This window comes from Quercus lobata, chromosome 4, assembly GCF_001633185.2.
Source record: "Quercus lobata isolate SW786 chromosome 4, ValleyOak3.0 Primary Assembly, whole genome shotgun sequence".
Classification (NCBI taxonomy): domain Eukaryota; kingdom Viridiplantae; phylum Streptophyta; class Magnoliopsida; order Fagales; family Fagaceae; genus Quercus; species Quercus lobata.
Genome location: NC_044907.1, coordinates 77,956,428 through 77,981,798, shown reverse-complemented (window position 1 = coordinate 77,981,798; position 25,371 = coordinate 77,956,428). Strand labels below are relative to the sequence as shown.

At 33.2% G+C, this 25,371-nt stretch overlaps 1 pseudogene; it reads right to left on the bottom strand.

The window, feature by feature from the left end:
• Window positions 1-2,562: 2,562 nt before the first annotated feature.
• On the bottom strand, window positions 2,563-11,696 carry LOC115985857 (annotated as a pseudogene).
• Between the last annotated feature and the right edge of the window lie 13,675 nt (window positions 11,697-25,371).

The window sequence follows — 25,371 nt, the reverse complement described above, 5'->3', positions numbered from 1 at the left end:
CCCAAACGTTGAGTCCAAGTCTAAGGGAAGACACTACAAAGTGGGCTTATTCTCTATCTCTGCCGCAGAAGGAACTTTTCTCCAGTTTCTGTCACAGGTTTGACTTTTCAGCTATGCAGCAAAACTTTCTGCTGTGCAGTAAAACCGTCTGTTGTGCAATAAAGCTTTCTGTTGTGCAGTAAAGCTTCCTACTGTGTAGTAAAGTTTTCTGCTGTGCAGTAAAGCTTTCTACTGTGCAGTTTAGCTATCTGCTATGCATTAAAGCCTTCTGCCGTGTAGTAAAGTCTTTTGCAATGTGAATGATTACTCTTCATTTTTTACTGCAAAAATACTTTTCTACTTCTTACACATAAACAAATCTAAAACCCAAAGAAAATACCAATCAAGCGAATGTTAGCTTACATGGGTTAGTATATAATATATATATATATATATATATATATATATATATTATACATATAATTGTAAATATACTTATACGTATTCACATATACATCTATAAAATATATTTTGCAAAACATGAGAAACAAGATATATGTATATATTTACTTATGGTAGGATAATGATTAGTTTGTGCCAAAAGTAAAACACGTAATAATAAAGAAATAAGAAAGTTTCAACAGAAAAGGCTTAGCCAGTATAATAGCTAACACAGTAAATATAATAAAAAGTGCTACAACAAAATAACTAGTATAACAAGTAGAGATACCATAACAGGACAACTAATGCAGCAAACGTGATAAAAATGTGCTACAGCAAAATGACTAAATACAACAGATATAATTTATAATGAGAGAAATCAAATATATTTGCAATCGAAATCAAGTATTGAATTTTCCCATAGAATAAGCCAAGAAGGAACCTAAACCCCAACTTGAACAATCTTGTCATAGGCTTCTACCATCAAAGTTGTGCATTTTGGAGAATATGCCTAAATGGCTACTAGCTATTACTTTTGGAGATTTCAAGGAGTGGGTTTGTTAAGAGGGAGGGAAAAGATAGTCTATTGATGCATGCCCCTATTCCTGCCGTGTTTTCTCTCTTCTTTTTACCACTTTCTTTCTTTCTTTCTCTCTATTCATTTTACTCTTAGTTTCTTATTACTCTTTTGCCGTGGGTTGTTCCCCCTTTTGATCTTTCCTTTTCTTGGATCCATCTCTCTAGGTGCTTACTACTCTCTTACCATGTGTTTCCCCCCTTAGGTGCTTTCTCCTCCTCTTCATCCATGGCTACCTCCTCCTTTTATAGCGAGTTGATTCAATGATATTTCTCCTTTTTACCCCTAGGGCTTCACCAACTGTTTTTGGCTTGTTATGGGCATTCCTTTAGGACTACCCACCAACCCATTGGTTGCCCGACCACTACCTCTACTTAGAATACGTTTGCTGCACCATTATTCACTTCATGACAAAATTCCATTTTGTTTGTTCTTGCTGTATACCTCTACCTCTAGGTTCAAATTGATAAGGATTGGACTACTTCTCTACCTAGTTCTATGGCATGCATCAGATGGTCTCAACCATCCATTACTTCTTTTGGATAAGATACCATCCCAGTAAGGCATATTCCCAAAAGAAGTCATGGCTGGAAACCAAATATAGACCCCTTTTCCCCCCACCACCAAACCGCACCCTTTGAATCTCCTTGACCATGGGCCCACCTCCCTTGTATTGGCTGGGTACAGGTTAGTGGTGCTCCGGCCCTTGTGTGCTTGCTCCACTATCTTCTGCTTTTTTCTTCTTTCGTTCCCACGCCGTTTCTGTTGTAGTAGATTAGCTTTGTTTTGTTCAGCTGCGTCTCTGTCTTATTTCTTCACACGTTTCTTGCTGTGTTTGTCATTTCCTTTAGTTTGACTTTTCTTTCCTTCACGCGTTTCCTACTGCTGACATTTCCTGCTGTTCCTTGTTCCTTTTCAGCATGCATTTTCATATTAGTTTTCACGCCTATCTTTCTTGTACAAAAGGATTTGGGCCTTTGTGGACCAAATAATGTTGACTGGATCAAAAGGGTCTTAGGCCCAATTTGTCTTTATCTACCGAAGCCATTCTATTGAAGAACTGTATTCTGCGGTAGATCTATATTCTACTGCAAATTTGTAATCTGCTGCAGATCTGCATTTTGCTGTAGATTGCTTTCCCTTACACTTCTTTCTTTGGACCTTTCTTGCTCTTCGGTCTTCTTGGTGAGTCTTTGGGCCTTACTTTTCATTGGGCTTTCCTTCGTATGGGTTTTTGCGTCTTGCAACTTATTGGGCTTTCTTCCTCATGGGCCTTTGGGTACGGATTTGCAAAAATGGGCATCAACAGGTATCAATTTGAAATACATCTGCAAGATTCTTGCAAAATTTCTTCATACATCAGTGATAAGTCTTGAACTTGGGAGTATTTAAGATCATAAAAACATTTTTCTTGTAATGATTTATACTCTAAACTATATATTTTTCACTTATAATTTGGAGGTATTAATTTAAACTATGAATTTTCTAAACCTTTTCAAATCTGTCTCTAATGAGTTACTGCTAATTTAAAAAAGTAACAAATTCACATAAACTGTAATTAAAACTTACTTGACATCAAAATCCTTTGATAATTTCATGTGAATTGCATATTGTATTTTCACACTAAAATTTTTTTAAAACAACATAAAAATTCTAATAGACAAAATACAATTTAATAGAAGTGCTATTATTTTGTGAATTAGTTTGTACTAACAGTCCACTTGAGCTCGATGGGATCATAGGTATTTTCCAAACCTGGTTGTTTGAGCTTGATGCTCTTGAAATAATGGCATAAGTCTACATGTAATTTGACAGGAAAAATTGAAAGACCATTAGAATTAAAAGGTGAACTGAATAACCACATTTAATATTATTTTATGAAAGAATTGATGATTCCAATACTTACAGCAGGTCTTACAAGGACAACTACCACTTTAAATGTGGCACCCATGAATGGTACCTGCATTGTGGCAATGTTACATTGTTAATGATTGAGAAATGTATTCACAGTTGAAAATAATAAAAAGAAGGCAAAAATGCAAAACTCACCCTTTAAGTTTCATCCCTTTTCATTTAAGTCCTCTAAGTTTGAGTTTTGTTATTTCAGTCCTCTAAGTTTCATTTATTCTCAATCAAGTCCTCTCTTAACAATCTGTTAAATGTTGTCGTTATCTACATTAAAAATGCCGTTTTGTCATTTTTAAAAATTTTAATTTTAATTTATTATTTTAAGAAAATGTTAATTTAAAAAAAAAATACCCAAAAATTATACTAAGAAACAACGAACATTATTGAAGAACAAAATTGAATCCCTACCTCATACCCCAACTCAATACTGAGAGATTGAGAAAGAGAACAGGAGATACCACAAAATCTCACCGAAATTCAATTCCGAATATCATAAACTCCCTCCCTTAAAAAACAGGGATATTACATTGTACTCTACTCGGAATGCAAAACCACACTCGAAGATCGTCATCGATTCCTTGGAATTCATTGACGAAGTTCTAGGCTATCGGATCTCTAGGTGTTAACAAGACAAAGAAAAAGAAAAAAGACAAAGGTTTTACAAAAATCAGATCTAATAACCTTCCAAACATTCAAATTCCCAATTAGAAAAAAGAAAAGAAAATAAAAAGGAGAGTTTTTGGGACTGACTGGGGTTCAAAGAATAGTCGTTGAACACATATGACGTTGTAACCATTATGTCGCTCGCGTCGTAGTAGGGCCCGCCTTGCTACATTGGGCTGCAGTCGGCGGCGCAGGGCTCGCAGGCTTAGTCCAGCGCCATCTGCAATGCCGCGTCCTCCACGTTGTTCTTCGCCACGCACCACAACTCCGTGCCCACAATGCCGGCTTGGGCCTTGGAAACCAACGCACCGGCGGCGAGGAGTGGGAGCGTGAGGACCAAGAGATCCGATAATAGTTTACTATTCTTTCTTTCCCCACTTTGTTATTTGGAACTGCTTTGCCTTTTGTTTTCAAAACCCAATTTTGGGGTGTTTAATTAAGCTCTTTAAAAGCAACTAATTTACATTTTGGAAAATGGGTTTCATGATTTTCAATTTTGGGTGTTAAGTTCATCTCCCTAAAAGCAACAAAATGGGCTTCATGATTTTCAATTCCGGTGAGATTTTGTGGTATCTCCCATTCTCTTTCTCAATCTCTCGGTATTGGGTTGGGGTATGGGGTAGGGATTCAATTTTGTTCTTCAATGATGTTCGTCGTTTCTTAGTATAATTTCTTGGTTGTTGTTGTTGTTGTTGTTGTTTTTTTTTTTTTTTTTTTTTTGGTTTGAAATTAACGTTTTCTTAAAATAATAAATTAAAATTAAAAACTTTTAAAAATGACAAAACTAAAATAATAAATTAAAATTAAAAATTTTTAAAAATGACAAAACGGCGTTTTTAATGTAGATAACGGCAACATTTAACAGATTGTTAAGGGAGGACTTGATTGAGAATAAATGAAACTTAAAGGACTGAAATGACAAAACTCAAATTTAGAGGATTGAAATGAAAAGTGATGAAACTCAGAGGGTGAGTTTTGCATTTTTGCCTAAAATAAACTAGGAAAATTTTAGTTTTTACTTTCACAAACTCTTGATTAACACATGATTGATTTTATAACTCCAAAAGGAGGAATAGAAACTATAAAATTCAAAATAGCCTAAAGAAAAATCAAATAAAGAAAAGATTCTGCTCAAGTGTTTTTGTGTCAAAAATTTTTCCTTTAGAATAGAGTTAAATAAAACATTCATCAAGTGTGTACATACCCATGGCACCCATGCAAGGCCATTGAATAATGCCTGCACAGCAAAAAGAACCATTAGTTTTTCTTTTCTTTTGTAATTTGTGCTGGGGGTATTATTGTATTAAAAGTAAAAATTATAAGCGACTTACATAAGCTATTGATGCAAGTATTCCTATGCACAATATCACCTTCTCTCTAACCAATGGATTTATTAGTGGAAGCACTAACATCTGGAAGCAAACCACAAACCGAACATATTATAGGAAGAGCATTTCTTGAGGATTTTAAATTTTTCATAAAGGAAAACAACATGCTTAACATGAACATCATACGGAATATTTTGGACAACAGAGAATTCATGTATGCCGGCAAGTAGTATGACAGTACTCTCAATTCCAGAACTCATAAAATAAACTTCTTAATTATAAAAATTTTCAAATATGAAAAATATTGTGCTCATTAAGAGGGAAAACAATAAAACAGAATACAACCCTAAGAATTGTTTCATTTTTATAACCACGATGCCTTAGCATTGTTTTCTATCCAGAAGACAAATTAACAACCATTACAACACCAACTGGAAGAATTCTTATTTTGATAACTTCAAAGCAACCAAGCAGAGGATTTAGAGAAAAACTCTGGCATATGCCAAGCAGATATTGATATGCTACCTTGACTGATGGCTAAAGAATAATTCAAATCTTCAGTATAAGGGAATATCAATCTCTTAAGTAAATAAAAGGAAACTTTTGCTCTATACACTTCACCTGTGAAATAATTGAACCGAATCTTACAAGCATCAAAATTTTTGAGAACTCATTTTTGTCAAAACCAAAAGCTGCCTTCGGATAGTACTGCATAGGTAGTAGCATAACCATCATGTCATTGAATCAAAAAGAAAACATTGTTTCACGAACTATCATTACTCAACGTCATGGATTGGTTAAATTACAATTATCTTATGAGCAGATAAATCTAGCACTATCTTATCCTAAACTATTGATTAATAAGAAAGCCATTGGCTTTGCAGTCCCTAGCAAGTCTAAAGCTTCAAACCTTTTCTTTTTCTGCACGGGTTTCAGCGCAAAAGTTCTCAAATTACTTTGGTGGGTTCAGGACATATGCTTGTGACAACTGTTAAGCAACCAAGTCATGACTCCTCTGATTCAAATTCCCCTGAATAAAGCTCTCTAGTGTCTCCTGCTTCATGTCTTAAGTCTCTACCAATTTCTCTTTCTCCTAGTCCTTCCACATTCTATTTCTATAAGTTCTATGAAATATTTCCTTTAAAACTGGACATCTTTAGCTTTATATTATAATCAAAATTATTTTTATCTATTTTTGGTGTAAGCACATTGCAAACAAATCCTACTCCTACAAGGTACATTTACAGGGCATTTCCCCTTTCTCCCTTTTCTTTGATTTCTCCTCCGCTTTTCAACCCCAAATCACACAATGTGCCAATTACTGATTTATAATGACAATTGGATTTTGGCCAAATTTAGATTGGTGGCAACAACAAGCCTCACAAAAGCTTTCTGTTGCATACAAGGTTTTTTTCAAAATAATTGCTTTAAAGATTCTGATTGAAACTACTCTAGAATGGCTGAATGAATATGTCGTTTATCAGAAAGTAAAAAAAAAGTTATATATATATATTTGAAATATCTGATGTTATATGATGGTACTAAAAGGAAATTGCAGCATGCAACCATCCATTTGCTTGTTAAAATTACAAACTAATAGGAAACATACCATTAAGACATAGTTGATGCCAGACTTTCCCAACTCAAAGAAGAAAGAAACCAGAGAAATGCCCCTTAATGTCAGACTGTAAAAGAAAAATGAAGCACTTTTAGCTAGACAAAGACAATTTACATATAATGTTTTGCAGCTATAAAGGTTTGGTTGCAAAGACTGCCTAAGAGATTTCAGATATGGTATTTACATAATGCAAGATGAGAATATTTTAAGCTGTCTCAATTATAGACAAAATTACCTGCTCATAACTATAGTAGCAGCATCTTTCATTGAGTTGTATCGTTTCTGGATAATTTTAATTGGCGTATTCAAGCAAGCTAAATTTTGGTCCCTCTTTGGAGCCAGCTTAACCGTCTCAACCAGAAAGAGTTGCATATAAACTGGACAAAAGATCAAGAGAGCTATTGAAACCTGAAACAAAAGGCTGAAATGGTAAAATGATTTGACAAGAGGAAAATTTGACAGAATTAAGGCCGTGTGGCTAATGCTGAGTTAAAGCAACAACATACAGGAAAATTGTACTTTTCTAGGAGAAAAAGTGCCAGAAGATTTCCCATGACATGCGAAGCAGCACAAAGGCCTGTTATCCAACTAAAAGCTGCTGCCCTCTTATTCTCTTCAACAACATCCGCCTGCAAAAGATGGGAAAATGAGACCCCCAATATTCCCTATTCATGATAATCAATCATTGAGGAATAACTTTTACTGAATAAGCAATAGCAATGCAGAAAATACTCCCTTGACTTAGAATAAAAGAAATTGTTCGAAGCACATAGTAAGCATATACAAATCCTGTAGACCGATTCCAGGCAAGTATAGCTGAAAAAAGAATACAGAAAAATCAAATTTGTAAATTCACTTTGATGATCTTGACAATATCATTAATGTACTGCTAATAGCATCATACAGAGAAAGCATTAATGTCATTCACAACTTTGAAAGGTAATCATGTATAGTTGTAATTGAAATTTCCCTTTTTTTTTTTCTTTTATATTTGTTCTTTCAATGTGTATGGTCGAACTATAATTACATTTAACTCTTCCTTGTCTCTCATTTTTCATACATCATGTAGGGTGCTTATCTTACTCTAGATCAGTTTCAGATGAATGACATAGTCAGTAGCCATTCATTCAATCAGAATCAGCAGGAATTCAAAAATTTTCATGTGTTTGTCAGATATATAATCCACCAAAAACAAAAAAGATCACCTTACCCTTCAATAATAAAAAAGTTCTTGGGCAGACTATCTGTCAGATTTGTTTAGCTTGAAGCCAAATTCATGCCTTAGAAATGGTTTCTTGGTTTGAATGCTAAATCATCAATCTTTTGACATGCACATGATCTATGGTTTCCCATCCACTGTCTTCAATAGCATTTGTGACTTCCTTTTTTTTTAAGAGGAAAAGCATGTGTAACTTCAATAGTACTGAATCACATTAAATTTTAAAAAGAATAATAATTGAAAAAAAAAAAAATGATAGTGAAACAGCTGGGACAAACACATGATATTAATGCAACACATATTAGGGGTTTCATATCCATATATAATTCTCATAGTTCAGAAGGAAATATATAACAGCATTGTACATGTAACTTCACAGAATCATGAAAGTTGTTCAAACGAAACGTACCAAATGGGAAAATAGAAGTGGATATAGTAAGAAGGAGCAGTGGTTTACGCCCATGTTCATCTGCAAGCTAACCTAAAAGTGGAAGCACCACCATCTTGAAAATTCCAACCACCTGCATGCATTTAACAAGAAATTGCTTTTTGAGTCGCTCAATGCAATCATATGATTAAAATCAAATGGAACAGCATAAAGTAAAATAAGTGTCTTTTGAACAATGTTAGATACACAATATTTTTCACAATAAATTTCAGAATTGTTGAGTTATCAAGTTGTTATTTATTTATTTGTTTTTTTAAATTTGAAACCACTACTAATACCACTTTATTATCTATACTTGGAAAAATGACTCTTAAAGTTATGGTATAACAGCATGCATCTTATAAAGTTAAGTTGAGTCGAGAATAGTTTAAAGGACCATAAGTTGGTCATCTCAAGTGTGTTGATAAGTTTGCCACTTGTCTATATATCAAAAGCCAAATTACAAAGACATACTAATGTGAGATTGAGAGGGAAAGAGGAAAGCTAGAAGGTGAGCTCTAGCAAGTCTAGAGTTTATTTCTCCCCTAATGTCTCTGTTAATCTCAGATCCTCTCTCTGTGATGTCCTTGGCTTCCACTCTACCCCCAACTTAGGTAAATATCTTGGCTTCCCTCTGAAATAAGTGGGTTCCTCATCCCAGGACTATAGCTCCATTATTGAGAGAGTTCATGCTAAGTTGGCTGGCTGGAAAGCAAACTTGTTATCTTTTGCTGGCAGAGTTGTTCATTCTCAAGCCACCAATATTTCTGCCATTCCTTCTTATATTAGCTCTTTTAGCCAAGCAGAGATGGAGACTTTTCCATGAAAAAGAGTCCCCTTGAATCTTGCTCTGATACAAGGTCCACAATAAAATAAAAAAGGGCAATACTATCTTTTCTAAATGCACCAAATGGCAAATTGGGTGTAACTCTTGCAGCTAAAATTATGGTATGACAAGTGGTGTCCTCTTGGTATTGTGAAAAACCTCATTGATGGTCCTCTGACATTGATGGAGGAAAAACTCTTAGTTAAAGATGTAATCTCTAATGGGTTTTGTAATGGAACCTTCACTGCATCTCTCCTTTCTTTGTTATCTCTTCCCAAACTTATCAACTCATCAAAGCCATTCCCATCAGGTTCTATCTTTGTTAGAAATACTGAATGAATGTATTGTATTTCACACTTAATAAAATATACATGAGTGCTTTTATATAGGAGGCAAAGTGTGTAGTAAAAATATGTGTGCTATACAAGTAAACAATGTGGGCAAAGTTGTAGTAAAAATATGTGTGCTATACAAGTAAACAAGGTGGGGCCTAAAGCCTACAAACTATTACACGTTAACAGCCTCCCTCAAACTCAAGATGGGTGTGAGACCAACTTGAGGTTATCAACCAAAGTACGAAGGTGTCCCTTAGGATGTGACTTGGTGAAGATACCTACAAGTTGATCTTTAGAGGAGACTGAGAACAACTTGAGAATACTATGAACAAGATGATAATGGATAAAATGACAATCGATATTGATGTGTTTAGTCCATTCATGGAAGACATCATTGTAAGTATAGCTATCACAACAAAGAGGAGTAGCAGAGGATGTGGACACACTTAAGTCCTTAAGAAGCCATCGTAGCCAAATGAGCTCAAATGTGGTATCAGCAAGGGTACAATATTCTGCTTCAATATTGGAGCAGGCCATAAGGGTTAGTTTCTTTCTTCACCAAGAAATCAGAGAAGAACTAAGAAAAAAATAATAACTAGTGGTAGACTTGTGATCAGTAGGATCTCCTGCCCAATCAACATCAAAGAATGCACGGAGAATAAGAGGAGACTAAGCAAAGTAGAAAACACCATGGAAGAGAGTGTCTTTCAAGTATCGAAGAATGTGTAGAACAACATAGTGAGTCGATCATGGAGCAGACAGATACTGGCTCACCTGTTGAACATCATAGGGAATATTTGGACGAGTGACAGTGATGTAAGGTTTCCCAACTGCAACAAAAAATTATAATCCACACCCAACAACAAATAATACCCAACTGCAATGACTATAAAATCCAAACCCTTACCTGAGATGTAAATTTGTTGAGAGGGAGGAGCAGTGACAGAGAGAGGCAACGTGGTGTCAGATCAGAAGCAATGTGGTGTGAGAAGTGTGAGTGTTATGGGTGAGTAAGGCAATGAGTTACTAAGGAGTGTGAGGAGTGTTAGAGGCTAGGAGTGTTATGGGTGAGAGAGTGTGCAGTGAGTTATTGAGGAGCGTCTCTGTGTTAAGTAAATTTTGCCCGACAAAAATCGAGTCTATAAGACTTGAGATCCACGTATTTTAATTGAATTTCCCGACAAAAAATCGAGTCTTAAAGACTCAGTTTTGTTTTGTAGAACTCGAGTCTATAAGACTCGAGATCTATGTGGCATAATAATTCCAAGTCAGCAAATGGGAATCGAGTCAGTAAACCTTGATTTTTATATGAAACTCGAGTCTATAAAACTCGAGATGCTAATTTGCAAAATTCTTTCAAACGCATGTTAACTTATTATATTGTTTCCTCTCACTATGCTAGCCTTCAAATTACCTCCTTATAAAGGAGTCCAAATCTTCTATCCCACTCTTCTTACTCCACTATATACTCTACAAATAAAAACATACCACATGTCAATCTAGTTTATTAAATGCTAAATTTATGTCTTCTATTATTTCAATTTTCTAAAATAAATAAATAAATAACCCGTTATAAAGAGCATTCACTTGCCATGCATACATTTACCTTACCCTTGAGAAGGTCACTTACAAAGAGCATCCTCCATCGCATGATTGAAGATACACCATTCTGGCATGCTGTAAGAACCACAATTAATGGACACAGTATTTTTAAAAAGTCAATGATCCTAAAAAATTCTATGTAAATCACACAAAAAATCAAATAAATGCCAAATGTAGTCTTTATTTTGAAATTGATTAATTTAATGATTTAGATTAAATATTACAAATTTAAAATTTATCCAATGTTAGTTCATTTAAAATTTTAAATAATATGATATTCTGCACATTGTCAAATTTATAAAATAAATTTTAACCATGAAATAGGTTCCAATGATTTCTAAACAGGAGTTGTGCGTTGATAGTAGCTGTTCTGTTCTCCTGAATTGACAAGTGCTAGTAGTTTGTTACAGTGGTTAGCGTTGGCTGTTGAGCTGGCATTGTATTGAGCTTGACAGTTAGAATAAAATAGTTAGTTAATACTTGTTGTAATAGATTGTATTTGGGAAGGAAATTGTAAGGTATGAAGCTCTAGCTCATTGCAAAGAGGCATATCAGAAATGTTAAGAAAATTTCTCTCCTCCTGTTCTATCTCTTAGTTTCTCTTTCTTTGTTCTTACATCTTGATTCTAAGGAGGCCTAGTTCCCTCGAAGATCTACTTCAATTTCATAAGACTCTGTGTATTCTTATCAGTGGCGACTCCAGGAATTTTGTCCAGGGTGTTCCTGTTCCACTTTGAAAAAATTTCAGGTAATTTCAGTCTATTTTGGGACATTTCGGTAAATACTAGCTGAAATCCAAGATTTGGCCAGCTTGAAGTTTGTGCTTAAAAAAAAAATGTTCTTAAAGCCAAAATAAATTTGTATTCTGTACACCGAAAAATCTCAAAAGGAAAAAAAAAAATGAAAAGAAAATAAATGAACAAAGGTATCTATACAATAAACTATAAGTTCATTTGAAATATTAATACAATTATTAATTATTGTTGTTTAGTTGTTTCATAAATTTGTTTTTCTTTTATAAACTATAATTTGTTGTATTGTCGTTTCATTAATTATTAAATTATTAATTGTTGTTTAACCTAACACAATTTAATTTGTTTGTCTTTTATAATGTATTAGTTAATTAAATTATTAATTATTGATGTTTAGTTGCTTCGTTAATTTTTTTTTACTAACTACTAGCAGTCTAGCACACACCTCACTGTGCATTAGCACACACTAGCACACACCTCATGTGTGCACACACCCTTGCCTCTCTGATACTGTACCAGAGGCCGTTTTGGCTTAGTTAGAGAAACGAAATATTTTGGTACTGGTTAATACCAGTATACCGTTTTGAAATTACCGCTAAATATATATATTCTCTTAAAAATTTTATATATTCTCTTAAAAATATAAAATAATTTTAAAGTCTGACATGATAATTCCTTTAAATATTAGTGATAATTATGGTTGTAGTATAAATTTTTTGGCGAAAATGCACTTTTGGTCCCTACATTTTGGGCCTTGTTACAATTTGGTCCCTAAATTGATTTAGGTCCTAGGTCAGTCCCTGATTTTCAAAAATCGTTTTTAAAATAGTCCCTACCATCAACCCAGTGATAGAAAATGCTGAAATGGCAAACGAAATACACTGTTTGCTGATGTGGCTAATAAAATAATAATAAAAAAATATATTTAAATGCCATGTCAACATTTTCTAAATTAAAAAAGCCATGTCAGTTTAATTAAAAAAATAAAAATAATTTATATTTTTCAATTTCAATTTAATTCAAACTAAATTTAAAAAAAAAAACTTTTAAATCTAATTTTATTATTATTATTATTATTATTTTTTTTTTTTTTAGGTTAGGAGGTAAGATCACAAGAACTTGTTCTTCATGTTCTTCCTGAACTCAAGAACAATCAAACCCAGAACATCAAACCAGAACAATGCAAAATTTCATACAAAATCCCTATCCTCCATGGAAACCTCCAGAACATGAAAAAATCATCAAACCCAAACCCACATGAGAAACCCAACCCAAAAAAATCATCAAAACTCCAAACCAGAAAAATCATCAAACCCAAAAACCTCTAACCCAGAACATGAACTTTATTCTTCATGTTTTTCTCCAAAAGACAAACCCAATTAACTAACTCACTCAAAATCAATCTCAGCACAAAAATCCATACTCACAAACTAAAACCACCACCAACAACCACCACAATCACCCACACCACCAACCACAACAACCACAAATCACCACCAAAAAAAAAAAAAAAAAAAACCAAATAATGAAAGCAAAACAGATCCAACACTCGCAGCGGCCCATGGCAAGCAAAACCACAGCCACCCACGAGCACCAACAGCCCCATGCTAGCCCACGGCGATCTGAATCCCACTTGTGCCAATCTGAACCCACCCACGGTGAGCCACGACCACCGAAACGCCACTACTCAACCAGAAATCACCGATTCAGAGAGAGGAAGACCAACCTAGAGGTGCTTGAGCCAGCGGCTATGTCGTCGTTGTCAAAGGAAGAGGAGCCACCACTAGCCTCACCAAAACCTGCGGAGGCTGGCTCTAAGCCGCAACCGCCACTATAACCGTCACAGTCTGAGTTTGTGGGTGTTCTGGCAAAACCACAATAGCGGAGGCACTGGAGTCAAAAGTCGTGAAATCAAGCTGCCTCGCGAGCTTCTTAGCCGCCGGAGCCTCCGTCGTAGACAAGCAGGCCACCGGTCCGTCCAATTGAGCTTTCTTCGGAGGGAAATCACTTCCCTCACCTTCCCCCATGAGGTTAACCAAAAATAGAGAGTGTGAAACATAGAGAGTGTGAAGATTTTTTTTTTTTAAGCTGATGAGGTTAACCAAAAACAAAAACAAAAAGAATTAAAACAATTATGAATTTTTATTTTTTAAGAAATGATTTTAGTTTAAATTAGATTTAAGGTTTTTTTTTAAAAAAAAATTTTAATTTACATTTTTTTTTAAATTTTCTTAGGGCTGGCTTTTTTTTTTTATTAATTTAAATGCTGACATGGCATTTAAAAAATGTTAAATATATTTTTTTATTAGCCACGTCAGCAAACAGTGTATTCCGTTTGCCACCTCAGTATTTTCTGTCACTGAGTTGACGGTAGAGACTATTTTAAAAACTATTTTTGAAAATCAAGGACTGACCTAGGACCTAAATCAATTTAGAAACTAAATTGTAATAAGGCCCAAAATGTAGGGACCAAAAGTGCATTTTCGTCAAAATTTTTTTTGAGAAGAGTTGTAGTTTAATAATAGTATCAAGTACACGTACTTACTAAATGCAGTAATTAAAAAACAAAAGAAATAAAAATCAATATGCAAAAGTTAAAACTAGACACGTGGGTGGTTGGAGATAAGCTTGAAAATTTTGATAACTGTTGACTCATTCAATGACTTCAGTTTTCACGTGGGGAGTGGACTCTAGTGTACAAAACAACATACGACAATTGGCATTCAAAACTAGAAATACCAAAGAGCAGAGAAGCGGAAAAGTCGAAGAAAAATAGAGAACGGAGAAGAAAAGGCAAGGAAGAAGAAGCTGAAGCAGGTGGGGAGACTGCGGTTGACCAAATGGAAGTGGCTGGAGACATGGAAGTGACCGGCGATGTGGTGGTGAGTGGCTGTGACGACAAAAACTGAATTTTTTTTTTTCTTTTTTCAGATTCTCTGTTACAATTTTTTTATTATTTTTTATTTATAGATTTTAGTTCAAAATTTTTTTGGCATAAAAATTTTGAGGGTGTTCCTGATATTGCTTGAGAGTGTTCCTATTTTTTTCTAAGGTAAACAAATAAAAAAAATTTAATTATTATATATAAATTTTTTTTTTTTCAAGTCAGGATGTTCCTAGGAACACCCTGACCTCTGAGTGGCGTCGCCACTGATTCTTATCATCCCTCCATTTTAATGTGATTATATATATATATATAACTCTTCCACGTTGCACTTTTTTGCGATATGGTTCATCAATGTCAATGAAGATATAGCAAAGAAAGAAAATGACTGGTGGCAATTATGACGTAATGGTGGTAATTTTAATTGATTTACCATTTTAACTTTATTTATTTATTTGACGTCAAAGATGGAAATATATTAAAGAAGAAAAGTGAAACAGTACACAGAAAAAGGCTTGGCTGAGGAGCTGTAAAACAAAAGCCTTTTTTATTTTTTATTTTTTTTAAGGCATAAGAATAGGTTAATTAAATTAAGGGTATTTTTGGAAGTAAAAAATGTAATAATTAACTTTTTGAATTCTCTTAATATATATATATATATATATTTTTTTTTTCTATTTACTAAATTTATTTCATTCTTCTCCAGTTTTTTAAGAAAATGGATAGGAGAAATCAAGTTTTTACAATAGAGACATTCTGAATTTAAATCTCTATCCTCCGACTATTTGCTGAATTATCAAAAGAAATTATTACCGGTTGTTATTGCCTTTTGTTTTTTTTTGTATGGTACACAGCAAAAATTCAGTAACACGCTAGGACCTGCCAGACAAGTAATAATTGCTAAATAATAAACACGGAGGATTTATACAAAGTAGCAAAAGTATTGTTAAATATTTGCCCATAAAATCCATGTGCACTGTGTCAAAAAATTATAATAAAAAATTATCCGTAACATTGCTCAAAGACCCTATCCGGAATTCCAGATGTGACCAGCAACGTAACCATCAAAACATCATCCTATATTTTTATACCCCATAAGGACCGACTTTCATTTTCATGATTTGTTTACTTTTGCCGAGATCTCTAAAACATGCTTTCTCACTTGCCATGCAGCCAAGGACACAACATTGTGAAGGCCTTTCTAAATTACTGTCGTCAACTTGAAGTTTGTCGTTTAGATCCTTAAACAAATAATTAAATCTATATCACGCGAGGCTGAATGGGGAAATGAAGTTAGTTTATTGGATGTCTAGCTACCCAACAAAATATATAAGCTGGCGTTTTGATTCTTAATTTCGTTGCCATAGTAATGTTGCTTTATTCGTTCAAGTCTTCGTCAACTTAAAACTTAGGTATTTGATTATTATCATCAATACAGAACATTTCTCAAGGTTATATTAAATAAGCAAGTTGCTAAGGAAAAAAAGAAAAAGAAAAAGAAGCAAGTTACTATAATGAAATTAACTACAAGAAATTTGGTCTTTAGCGACGGCATATAGCCGTTGCTAATGATTTAAATATTGTCGCTAATTATGTTGGCGACGAAATATGTCATCGCTAACTTTCGTTAAATGAAAATGGTAACAAAAAGGTTTTTTAGTGACAATGTTAATGTTGTCGCAAATACAATACTATTAACAATGACAAAGTCGTCGCTAATAGTGACAATTGTCATCATAAATAACTCAAGAATCCAAGACGAGATGTTGTCACTACTAGCTCATTAGTAGTGACAAATTTTTTTGTCATCGCTAGTAGATTATTATTAACGACGACATTTTTGTTGTAGCTAATATGTCATTACTAGCGACGATGCTTGCTGTCGTCACAAATAATGATATATTAGTGCCATCACTAAAAATTGCATATTAGCGATGATATTATTTGTCATCACTAATAATATTAAAAAAAAAAAAATTTCTTTAAAATTTACATTCAGAATTTTGCATGGGTACCTGATTGGAAATAACAAACTACAATCCTATACACATCACAAATTTTCAATCACAAATACTCCTATAAGCATAACAACTGCTCAATCAATAACTACTACTCAATCAATAACCACTAATAAGGGAAAGTAATATTCAAGTTCAATATCATATACATAATATAAGTTCCAATCTATTCACTCAAATACTAATCAAATGATAATGAATTCCTCATGAAGATATGCAACTAAGCTGAAATTTATTACAATGAAATATATCTCCCGTCAACATCATCTATAGCCCAAGGCATGTGACATTTTGACTTGAAATAAAGAGCATAAACCAATATAAATGTTAACTAAAATAGATGACAAAAATGCTTACTAAATAGTTTTAACATCCAAGTAAAATTTTAACATTTATGTTTTTCAAAAATACCATAGCTAAGAAGATATGAAAGCTTTATATGTTTAACAAAACTTAATCTGCATCAAGACTCATTCTCCAAAAGAAATAAGTCCAAATGAACAATTATTAGAATCATAACAAAAGAACATATCAAAAGATATTTGTGTTCAAAATTATTAACATTTTAGTTTTAAGAAGATATACCTCCCAACCATTTGTTTCATTTAAATCACACCTTAACTGATATCTACTTGTATTAAAACTTTGTAATGCCTTCGCTAAATTTGAAGTAAAATTGCACCACAAGTAGAAAAGCTCAACATAAATTCCCCAGACCTACCATAAGTAGGTACCAACTAATTGAAAGCTTATTCAGTAGTGCACTCTCGGATTAGACCTGATCGGTTTATATAAAATCAAATTGAGAATTGTATTCACCTCTTTTTTTTCTTTTCTTGTTTTATTTTTTTATTTTCTGTCAGGTTCCAACAAAAAGCCCTTTAGCTTGGGCTATAAAAGGAGGTCCTTATTCCTGGCTTATTTTCAAATTTTCAAAAAACATGATCTACCAATACTGTGAACACTTGGTAAAATCTAACATATTTGACAATGGGGGTTAAATTGAATGGAAAAAAGGATTACACACTCTTTGTCCCTAAACCTCATAATGTAATTTTGGATAAAGACAGTTGTATCATATCACAGGAACTTCTTTTTTTGGAATAAGTATACAGCTGTATCATATCACAGGAAAATAAGTACTGATATTGAGAATTTCCACAAGCATTTGATTTACCTAACAGTAATTAAGACTAGTATCTTTCCTGCGAAATATTTTTACAATAAACTTTCCACCTTCTCTAAGTACATGAGTAACAATCGTTAAACCCTACAAGAAAGATGGTCCATGTGGAATCAATCTAATTCTAAATTTCAAAAAAATTCACATATTATTGAAAGCAACTGCATCCTAAGCATTGAACATGAAATAGTCCCTTAAGAAAGCAAACTAAACATTGAACATGACTCACTCTCACAAAGATTGTTTTTGTAATGCTATAGCAAGTTAGGCGTTACAAAAAAAGTCTACTAATAAATCTAAGTTGATCTTTAAGTTTAAGGATGACTTTGTTCTCAAAAAAAACAAAAACAAGAACCCAAAAAAAAAAAAAAAATTTTGAGGAAGAGCTCAAGTGATGACTGAATTGGTTGGATTGGTGAGTTGAATTCACACCAATAATATTATAACATAGAAACATTATTTTAAGATATAAAATCAAAACAAAAATTATTCTAAGAGATATTCATATTTTCTACAAACTATTGTAATTTTTCTATGAAAGAATTCCCAACAAGGGCAACAACCACAAACAGGCCAGTAGCTTCAAAGTTTTTTTTAGTCATAATATATGACTTGACTAAAGAATGTTTCAACAAGTGTCAAACTAAATCTCTATTGTTTTTGTATTTTGTTTTTAAAAAACATTCTCTATCAATATATTGGCTATGAAAAAAAAAAAAAAAGTGGGTTTGTGATGAGCGTGGAATAGCAAAATCTGAGATGTGGGCCATTTAGCTGCCACTGGTATTGTTGGAGACGCACTATTGTCTAATAAGTGTGTATCCCACTTATATATGTATATATGAATGAATTTTCCTTTGTCACTATTGTTCACACAACACTAGCATGAGTGAGTCTCTCTCTGTAGGAGTTTGGACTACAAGTTTCAAAGGTCCAACCACCACCACCGTGGCTGTGTTCTTGTTAGAAGAGTTGAAAATGTCCTAAATTCAATTTCTATATGGCTAGGGGAGAAACCAAGTCGGCAAGTTCCAGCTCAATTTAAAAGCATCAATCTAACATTATTTATCTTTCTTTTCTATCCCTCCCGTTATAGTGGAAAACTGAGCATAGATTTCAACTTTTTAAGCTTTCAAATTTCCAAACCAAACCAACAACAACCATTAATAGTCAAGATGTTGAAAATAACAACTGCAATTTATGGACAATATTTCAGATTAAAATTTTGCAACGAATAACACATGCAAAAATTCACTGAGAACAACCATCAAACACCTTTAGTGCCATCTCAAACCCCTCACTTTCTAGCATCAACAAAACAAGATACCCATTTCACTGAACACTATAACTTTAAATCAAACAAAAGGGGAGAGAAAGAGAGATGGGTTACTTGTTCAGACTTGTGGTGGCTAGCGCAGTAGGTGGGAGCCGATTCAAAGAGAGTGGAAGGCGACGACGGTGGCGGTGTCAGTGGGTGGCAAAGGGTGGCGGTGGCAATGGGTGGCAGTGGGTGGCTAATGGGTCCGATGGAGAGATCAAAGATGAGTGAAGGGAGAAAGAGAGAGTATTGTGAGAGGGAGAGTGAGAATGAGAGGGAGAGAGCTCATGAAATCCTAACTGAAAAAGTGAGAGGGAAAAAAAATTTGGGGAAGTTTTGTGAGAGGGAAAGAGTGAGAGGGAAAAAACAGGCCATGGTGATTGCCTTCATATGGGAGAATCTCACACTTTCAGCTTTGTAACCGTTATGTGGGGACAGCTGTGCGCCTGTACCGCTTCTTTTCTTCCTGGGGCAGCCTGTTTTTTAGTTTTTACATTCAAAGTTCAAACAGGCCAGCATGTGCAAAGTAGACTTTATCACGTGCTCAAGTCTTGCAACCTCTGGAGCAGCATGGAGTCATGGACCAATCTCGAATTTACACAATAACCCTCAATAGTCAGCCTTTCTCAGAGGAAATCCAAGAGCATTAAAGTAATTCGTCGTTGGTGAAAATAATAATAATAATAATAATATTCAATAGAGTATTGCTCGGTATTACAGTACAACGTACAAACGGTTAAATTACGTTAACTATTCACATGGTCCGTCCATTATTTTTTAACAAATTGGACTAAACATTGAAGGATATGATTCTTCAAAATATATATATAAACATTGAAGGATATAACCATCCATGCACTAATAACATGGGTCTTTTGTTTCAATAATTGTTTCCTACATCTGCCACTTGTGTTATATTTATGATTTCCTTTCATAAATACGTGGGCATAAAACAATTTGAGACCCACATGTAAGGATGGAATTAAACTTTTTTTTTTTCTTTGGAAATCAAAGCATGAACAAAAAAAATTAAAAATATATTAAAATTTAGAAATAAATTGATATATAAAACTAGTATTTATTCAATATTAACAAAAGAAATATATATATATATAATTATTTCTTAAAATATTTTTACTCAATCATTTTTTTATCTATCCAAATATAATAAGTTATTGATTCATTTGGCTCAAGACTAACCTGCTTGTATCATTTCCTCCCTGTTTTCTCTTCAAAATTTTCCATCCACCCTCTTTTACGTCTAAACAAACACACTCTTACATCGCCTACATTGAAACACAATATTGTGACATCTATTATGCTTCATCACAATAAGGTTTTTATTTTGCTATTAAATTTTATTGGTGGAGATATAATAATTTGTGCATTGACAAAATCGTTCATACTAATAAAATTGATTTTATTCATAAGAATGACCAAAATACTCTTAAACCTTAAAAATGACTAAAATACCCTTAAACCTACAAAATGACCAAAATACTATTGAAACTTCTAAAATAACCAAAATACTCTCGAAATCTCTAAAATGACAAAAAAAAAAAAAAAAAAAAAAAACCTCTTAAAATAACCAAAATACCAAAAATAAAAAACTCTAAGATAATTAATATACCCTTGAAATCACTAAAATTAAAAAAATTTAAAAAAAAAAAAAAAACCCTTAAATCCTTTAGAATGAGAAAAAAAATACTCTGAAACCTCTAAAATGAAAAAAATACCTCGAAAATTATAAAAATGACCAAGATACCCACGAAACCTCTCAAATGACCAAAAATACTCTGAAAACTCTAAAATGACAAAAACAAATACCCCTATAACCTCTAGAAGCATTTTTTTAAAAAAATAATCCCAAAACTGTTGGATTTGAAGAGTGTAATGAAAGGTTAATTCTAGTAAATTATTGTTACAATCAAACGATTGGATTTAGAGAAAGGCGCAATCAAAGTTTAGTTAAAGTTAGTCAAACTCAGTCAAACTCAGTCAAACTTAATAGATGGTCCCGAGACCCCCTAGACATGGTGAAATTCATATTCAAATCTTAATCATTGGGACGGAAGAGTATGGTGATACATTGGTGTTGGTGAAATTTGAGACTAATTGGATGGTTAGATTGAAAGAACATAGTCATACAAGTACACAAACACATGTCCATCACGCGCCATACTTAGATTTGAATTCTAACCATTCGATTTGAAGAGTGTAATGAAAGGTTAATTATGGTAAAATATGGTCACAATCAAAAGGTTGAATTTAGAGAAAGGCGTGGTTAAAGTTTAGTTAAAGTTGGTCAAACCCGGTCAAACCCGGTCAAACTTAATAGATGGTCCTGAGACCATTGGACTTGGTGATATTCATATTCAAATCTTGATAATTGGGATTGAAAAGTATGGTGACATATTGGTTTTAGTGAAATTTGAGACCAATTGGATGGTCAGATTAAGAGAACATAGCCATACAAGTACACAACACATGTCTGTCACGTGCCATACTTAAATCTAAAATCTAACCGTTGGATTCGAAGAGTTTAATGAAAGGTTAATTCTAGTAAATTATGGTCACAATTAAATGGTTAGATTTAGAGAAAGGCTTAGTCAAAGTTTAGTTAAAGTTGGTCAAACTTGATCAAACTTCATAAATGGACCCAAGACCACTGGAGTTCGTGAAATTTATATTCAAATCTTGATCATTGGTATTGAAGAGTATGGTAACATATTGGTGTTGGTGAAATTTGAGACCAATTGAATGGTCAGATTGAGAGAACATAACCATACAGGTACACAACACATGTCCATCCATCACACGCCATACTTAGATTTGAAATCTAACCGTTGGATTCGAAGAGTGTAATGAAATGTTAATTCTAGTAAATTATGGTCACAATCAAATGGTTGGATTCAGAGAAACACGCGGTTAAAGTTTAGTTAAAGTTGGTCAAACCCGGTCAAACTTAATAGATGGTCCTGAGACCATTGGACTTGGTGATGTTCATATTCAAATCTTGATAATTGGAATTGAAGAGTATGGTGACATATTGGTTTTAGTGAAATTTGAGACCAATTGGATTGTCAGATTAAGAGAACATAACCATATAGGTACACAACACATGTCTGTCACGTGCCATACTTAAATCTGAAATCTAACCATTGGATTCGAAGAGTTTAATGAAAGGTTAATTCTAATAAATTATGGTCACAATTAAACGGTTAGATTTAGAGAAAGGCATATTTAAAGTTTAGTTAAAGTTGGTCAAATCTGATCAAACTTCATAGATGGACCCAAGACCACTGGACTTCGTGAAATTTATATTCAAATCTTGATCATTGGTATTGAAGAGTATGATGACATATTGGTGTTGGTGAAATTTGAGACCAATTGAATGGTCAGATTAAGAAAACATAACCATACAGGTACACATCACATGTCCATCCATCATGCGCCATACCTAGATTTGAAATCTAACCGTTGGATTCGAAGAGTGTAATGAAATGTTAATTCTAGAAAATTATGGTCACAATCAAATGGTTGGATTTAGAGAAAGGCACGGTCAAAGTTTAGTTAAAGTTGGTTAAACCTGGTCAAACTTAATACATGGTCCCGAGACCATTGGACTTGGTGATATTCATATTCAAATCTTGATAATTGGGATTGAAGAGTATGGTGACATATTAGTGTTGGTGAAATTTGAGACCAACTAAATGGTCAGAGTGAGAGAACATAACCATACAGGTACATAACACATGTCCATCCATAACGCGCCATACTTAGATTTGAAATCTAACCGTTGGATTCTAAGAGTGTAATGAAATGTTAATTCTAGTAAATTATGGTCACAATCAAACGGTTGGATTTAGAAAAAGGCGCAGTTAGAGTTTAGTTAAAGTTAGTCAAACCCAATCAAACTTAGTAGATAGTCCCGAGACCATTGGACTTGGTGAAATTCATATTCAAATCTTGATCATTAAGATTGAAGAGTATTGTGACATATTGGTGTTGGTGAAATTTGAGACCAATTAGGTGGTTAGATTGAAAGAACATAGCAATACAGGTACACCATCACACGCCATACTTTGATTTGAAATCTAACCGTTGGATTTGAAGAGTGTAATGAAAGGTTAATTCTAGTAAATTATGGTTACAATGAAATGGTTGGATTTAGAGAAAGACGCGGTCAAAGTTTAGTTAAAGGTTAAACTCGGTCAAACTTAATAGGTGGTTCCGAGACCACTAGACTTGGTTAAATTCATATTCAAATCTAGATTATTGGGATTGAAGAATATGGTGACATATTAGTGTTGGTGAAATTTGAGACCAATCGGATGGTCAGATTGAGAGAATATAGCCATATGGGTACACGTCACATGTCCATCCATCATGTGTCATACTTATATTTGAAATTTAACCGTGGATTTGAAGAGTGTAATGAAAGGTTAATTCTGGTAATTATGGTCATAATCAAACAATTGAATTTAGAGAAAGATGCAATCAAAATTTAGTAAAAGTTGGTCAAACCCGATGAAACATAATAGATGGTCTCAAGACCACTAAACTTGGTGAAATTAGGTTTAGTGGGAAGGTTTTCAATGGATTATTGGGTTTTGGAGTAGTTGTTAGAAAATGTTAATGAAGAAATAATTTTGAAAGATGATGACTATCATGTTAACATTGACTTGGATAAAGTTGATTAGGCAAAATTATGAAAAAATTTATTATTTTGGCTCATATATCTTGTATTATCATTTCTGATTTTAATTAATTTGAATATGTATGTTATAAATATATTTTAATTTGATTTATTTACTTACTTTTGGTTAATATTATTACATACTTGATGATTGAATTGGTTATTAGTTGAATTTATTTATTATGAATATGCCTTTCATATATTTATTATGAATTTATTAGTTTGGTAAATATTGACTAATACCTTTCTTATGACACATGATACAAAAAAAAAAAAAAAAAAAAAATCAAAAATTGATTCACGATACGATTCACATTTTGATAACTATGGGAATTAGTTAGTATTTTGAGTGGAATTTGAACTTTCTTAATTTTTTTTATTTTATTGTTTTTGAGTTTCAAATGGGTAACATTATGATTTGAGAGTATTTTGAAGCAACAACCCCTCCCTTGTCTCATTTTTTGTTTTTTGTTTTTATATAAAAAAGGAAAATAGATTTGAGAGTTTTAAATTACTTTGGAGATTTCAAGGTTATTTTGTTCATTATATAAGTCTGGGGGTATTTTGGTCATTTTGACAAGGTTATTGGTATTTTAATCATTTCAAATATTTTAAAGGAATTTATGTCATTTTAAATATTTTAAGAGGCATTTGGAGGATTTGATAAAAAAAAAAAAATTCATATTATATCAAAATTATTTTGGCCACATATTAGAGACGACAATCTTTGTCTTCATTAAAAGATCCCTCATAGTGACGACCTAATTTGTTGATAATATATAATTTGCTTCCCTCCAATAATTCCCACCACTTTTTGAGAGTGAAAATTTTCCCCTCCATTATATTTAGGTAGATGTATTTGCAACAACATGTTGTGTCGTTGCTAAAAGGTGATTATCAGAGATGATAAATTATATCATCACTATAGCCTTCTAATAGCGACGACCAATGTGTCATCGCTGATAAATAAAGCACATATATAATATATGTACTAGATATTTTTGGCCACATATCTGTGACGAAACACAAGGCCGTCACTAAAAATGATTATTAGCGATGATAAATGTTGTCGTTAAAATAAACCCTCTTTTAGTGATGTAAATGTCATCTCTACAAAATTTATTGTCATTGCTAAAAGTTTCCCTCCATTTTCCAAAAGTAAATAAAATTCCCTCCATGGCGTTAGTGACGACTTATTAGTGACTACCTTAGTGTCGTCGCTACTATACATTTATTAGCGATGACCATATATTATCGTTGCTAATGTGTGCCTAATAGTGACGATTTTTTGGTCGTCGCTAAAACATTGGTCGCAAAAGACCAAAATTCTTGTAGTCATGAGGAGAAATGTTTAATAAATTATTTGCATTTTTTGCTTCTCCGGAAGAAAAGTCTGAATGTTATCTGAAATTTTAACAAGATGTGAATTGATGTCATGAGGAGAAATGAATTGATGTCACTTATAAAATAAGACATCTGTAGTTACACTCTTGAGATTAATATTATCAAATTTCAATTTAAACCCCTAAAATATTAAATCTATAAGGTATTTTGCTGTCTTAGTCTTGCTTTTATTTTCAGACATCCATGGCGA